The sequence below is a fragment of the Callorhinus ursinus genome, unplaced genomic scaffold (genome assembly GCF_003265705.2).
Source record: "Callorhinus ursinus isolate GAN/ISIS: 27379988/994484 unplaced genomic scaffold, GSC_fseal_2.0 scaffold520, whole genome shotgun sequence".
Taxonomy (NCBI): Eukaryota; Metazoa; Chordata; class Mammalia; order Carnivora; family Otariidae; genus Callorhinus; species Callorhinus ursinus.
The window spans coordinates 989-5,751 of NW_027397575.1; the positions used below are offsets into that span (position 1 = coordinate 989).

The window sequence follows — 4,763 nt, forward strand, 5'->3', positions numbered from 1 at the left end:
TCTCCCCCCACCAAACCTAGACCTTGCTTACTTATAGCTGTCCAAATTACACTCCAGATAATCAACTAAAATGACTTTTTAATGCAGTGGGTTCTGGCTTTGCATGGTCAGGACAAGAGTGCCAGTCTAGAGTCTTCTGGGCTCCACTTCAAAGAAATATCACTGTATTTCTCCAGAAATACTTGCAGATGACGGATATAAAACACCTAGTCTGTGCACTGTGTTCAATGGCCTTGGGATGAGAGTGCAGGATACCTTCTTTTCCTGCCCCAGGAGGAGATTTCTCCCTGGTTTGTCCATGATCCAGAAGGAACTTCTCAGAGCAATTATCCATTTCAGACTTTGCTGCCACCTCTAAGGTACCCTGTCTCCAAGTAGGGCCACTGTCACCCCCTAGGTTCATGGTGATCAGCTACACAGAAGAAAGCAGGTGACCCGACACCCTGAGCCACCCAGACCAGGGGCACTTCCACTGCAGTGCTTGCCCCGGGAGCTGCACTCCCTCCCCCTTCTTCCACTTCCTCTGCAGGTCTCAGGGCACCTCTCCCCACTTTCCTGCCATGAGTGCAGCTGCTAGACAGTCCCCTAAGGGTGGAACGTGTCCTGCTTTTCCTAATGTCCTCACTGCTCACACACAGGGCCTTCCAGAGAGCAGAGCTCAGCCCATGTCTGGGAATCAAGGAGTCAATGAGCAGGGCTCCCTCTGTGCAGAGATGTCATTTCTCTGCCTTTCATGAAGAACTAAGTGAATGAAGGCACACACATGTATGTTACTTTTGCAGAATGACAGACGAGAAGGAGTAAGAAGCAAAAATGAATAATCTTTTATTTCCGTATCTCCTGACCCCGTCACTTGACTGCTCCATTCTTCCACCTTTCCAACAAATTCCTATGCCAATGCCCTGTGATTTCATTCCAGAACCCAAACAAGGAGGGAAGATCTCCCACCTTATTTCCAGAACATGACAAAACTCTTAAAACTCTTGAACTGGGTAAGTACAAATGCTGTGGGGTGGATGTCACCCACACATTTACCTGCTGAAGCTGGTTAAAACTTCTACTCCAAGGAACAACATTTGAGAGCTTCCTCAAGAAAACCAAGGTCTGGATGCCAGTCATCGCAGAGAACAGGCCCCCAGAGAGGCTGGCTCTTCACCCTGCTTTCTTCCCCCAACCCTCCCTGGCCCTGCCCTACTTAGAACTCCCGGGGCTCTCTCTTTTCACACACACACAGGGAAGAACCAAAATGTGGCCTCACTTCATGCCCAGCACCCCGCAGGAGAAGCTGCTGACCCCACCAAAGCCTGGAAAGGGCCTGGCCACCAATGGGACTCAGGCCACCTCTCCCTCATCTCTCACAGCCCCTTCAGACAGGGCCAGGGAGGAAGCCAGCTGCCTGCGCCTGACCCGGAGCAAATACTCCAGCATTTGCAACTTGCTGGTTTCGGCATGGGCCCTGGAACCCCACGGGAACTCGTAGTGAGCAGGGTCGCTGCCAAGCACCTGCCGGTATTCCAGGTACCCTTCCTGCATCCAGACCTTGGTGAGAAGCTCCCTAGGCTCCCCGTAGATGACGTGCTCCTGGCCGGCATACACCCCCATGACCCCCAGTGTTTCCCACACCTCCTCCTCGGGGGCACGGTCGCCATGCAGGAGGCTCACCACCAGGAGCACCACTAGGAGGCCGGTCTTGGGCACTCCCTGCTCACCACTCAGCATCCCATCATAGGTGAGGCCCAGGACGGGGTCCAGGATGTAGGAGTGGTTGCTGGGGTCCACTTCCTTCACATCCATACCAAAGACCAGCTGCAAGCACTCGGAGGCCTGGCCCAAGATCACAGGGAAGGCATCCAGGGCATCCTGGCCGACGATCTCCAGCATCTCTGCCTGGCTGGTCGGCTCCTTGATGTGATACTTGAGGAGCAGGAATTCCATCAGCTCGGCCAGCTTCCCCTGGATTATGTTTTGGAGCCTGGCTAGGCTTCTTCAGGCTCCTCGCAGGGGCTGGACCCCTCCTCATCGGAGCTGCTGGAGCCCTGGTCAGGCTGGCTACAGGCAGTGGCTGCCTGGGCAGTGGGGGAGGGGCAGGCACTCAGAGAGCTCTGGGGACGATTCTGGAACCCAGCAGCAGACCCCTCCTCCGAGGGGACCAGAAACAGGGCAGAGCAGGAGCCAGATGGCACGGCGGACTGGGAGGAGGTCAAGGTGGAGAAGGAGGAGGGGGTGCGGGGGACCTTCTCCTCCCCAGCCCCCAACACCTGTGCCTCCACCAGGCCCTGGGCCGGGCCTGGGTCTTCCTCCAGCTTCCAGAGCTCACCCCTCTGACCCAGGGGCATGGCGTTTGTGTCAGGCTGAACCTGAAAAAGAGGTGGGGCGGTTCCTCACGGTGTGGCCTAGGCAGCAGAGGCCTGAAGTCCCGGAGCTGACAGTGAACTGCATCGGACTTGGGTGCTAAGGGGTCCCCTCTGGGGTGGGACGGGCGAGCCCCTGGCTCCACACTCAGAGCAAGTACCTCACCTTGACCACTGGCACTCACCTGCACCTCCCTTGCTCTGGGACCTTAGAGGCTCCTGCCTCAGACCTAGGCCTCGACTCTGAATTCTGGAAGCCCCTGGAGGAGAAAAGGAGGAGTCACTTCGGGGTGCAGACACAGAGCACGGCCCACGGCCCCCAGTGGGGTAGGAGGGCTGGGGCGGACTCTGTGAGGTCCCCATCCGTCCAAGCTGGGTGGTCCTCTCCTTGGCCCCTCAGGGGACTGCTATTTCCCCTGGCAGGGCCTGGGCCCCACCCCCACAGCCTGAGGCCACAGGGTCACAGCAAGACCGTGCAGCCCTGGGACCCCACAGAAGGTATGAGAGGGGGCCCACCTCTGCCCACGCCTGCCAGAGGTCTAAGGGCACGTCTCGGGATCCCAGGGACGGCCAAGCTCAGGTGCCGTCTGTGCTGGGATGGGTGCACCTATCTGTCTATACCTTGACCCCACGGAAGGCCTGGGAAAACTCCCTGTGTTGACCAGAGGCCACCCTCCTGGTGCCGAGACCTCATCTCTGGGAGATGCCAGAAGGAAAAGTCAGGAGAAACAACTTGGCCCACCGATCGCCCATCTCCCCATGGCTGGCAGCAGCGGCAGGGTAGGCCTGGGCCCTAAGGATCCTGCTGTGGGAGGCATCCCCTCATTTCTCATCTGCCCCCCACCATCAGGGCCAGAGCCAGAGCCAGGGCACCTGCCTTCTCTGCTACCTGAGTCCAGACCCTCATGCCTGAGCCCTCCCCATCCTGAGAGGAAAGATCTGGAGAGGAGGAGGGACTCAGCCTGATAGGCCCCACCCAGGGTTCCCAGGGCCTCCAGGTAGGGGCTGCACAGATTTCTGGGCCATCCCTTCGTGGTCCTGAGGGTGGGTTGGGAGTCACTCACTCCTCCCTCGGGTGTCCCCACACTGACTCTTGGCAGGAGCAGGGACTCCTGTGTGTCTCCCAGGTGCGCTTCCCCAGATGACCTGACCCCGACCTCTCCCAGCATGGTCCTCACCTCCCTGAGAGCTCCGAGAAGAGGGTGAGGAGCCAGCACGTCCTCATCAACAGCCACATCTCCATCCCCCCCTCAGCTCCTGGCAAGATCCCAAAGGGCTGGTAGTAGGGATGGGCCCCTCTGTCCTGGGGTGGGGATGCCCTCAGGCCCCCAGGACGCTAATCTTCTTTCTTCCTGCCAGGGCCTGCCCTTCTTCCAGGTCCCCAATGTGAGACAGAAGCCATGTGCCCCTCAGACCAAGACCTCAGCTCCCCGAGGACTCCCGCCTTCTGGCCCATGAGACAAGTGCGCATGCGTGCCAGGTTGGGCCCCCGCTGACCGATCCTCCCTGGATCGGGCCCAGCCAGACTCCGGTGCCCTGGCTTCTTTGCTGAGATGGGGTGGAGGGGGTACGGCCAGTCCTCCCCCAGGGTCCTCACCCTGACTCCCAACCGGACCCGTGCCCCGCCACCCCCGACCCCACACTCCACCCTCACACACACACAGGCCCGCCCCACCCCAGGCCCGCTCATTCTCACCACAGGCCCTCAGGCTCTAACAGCCAGATGTGGACCCCCAGACAGGAGGCATGGGCTCATCCTCCACAAGGGTCCTCCTCCATGGCCTGTCCATACTGCAGCCCATTCAGTCCTCCCTCTGGTTCTCCCCTTCCATCCTGGCAGGACCGGGCTCAGCCTGGGCGGCCCTGAAGCCTGCTCCTTCCACCCAGACCCCAGGCTCTAGGAGACGTGGCTGGGAAGTCAGGGCACGCCCTAGGTGACCATCTGGCCCCGGGGCCTCCTGGGACCGTATCTGTTCGCTGTCCCCAATCCCGCAGTCCTCCTTCCGGTCCTCTCATTTCCACCCAGCAACACGTGGGCCACCGCCCCCCACCCGCATACTCGAGGCAGTGCTCCATCCAAATGGTCAGGGGTTCTCAGAGGCCCTGAGGCCAAAGTGGCCACGCGCTGTGTGGGCTTTTCCATCCCAGGAGTCACCCGTGGCTGAATCAAGGCCGCGGTCCTGCGGGCTCCCTGGGGAGTCCCTTGGGGGTCCTCGCTTCGAGCCCTGGCAGGTCCTAGGCCCCTCCGTCTGCTGTCCCCAAGCTGGTCTGCCATCACCAAGGCCCTCCCTGCCCTGAGCCCACTAGGTTAAGTCTGTAGCCAACACGTGCGGCCACGAAGCCCAGGGCTACCCAAGGCTGAGATGGGGCGTCCAGGTCTCTCGGGCCTTCTTCTGATCTCCACCAGGACTC

The 4,763-nt window shown here is 60.1% G+C and overlaps 1 pseudogene; it reads right to left on the bottom strand.

Annotated features, from left to right (window-relative positions):
• Positions 1 to 1,332: 1,332 nt before the first annotated feature.
• Positions 1,333 to 2,560, bottom strand: LOC112815617 (melanoma-associated antigen 8-like; annotated as a pseudogene).
• Positions 2,561 to 4,763: the final 2,203 nt, after the last annotated feature.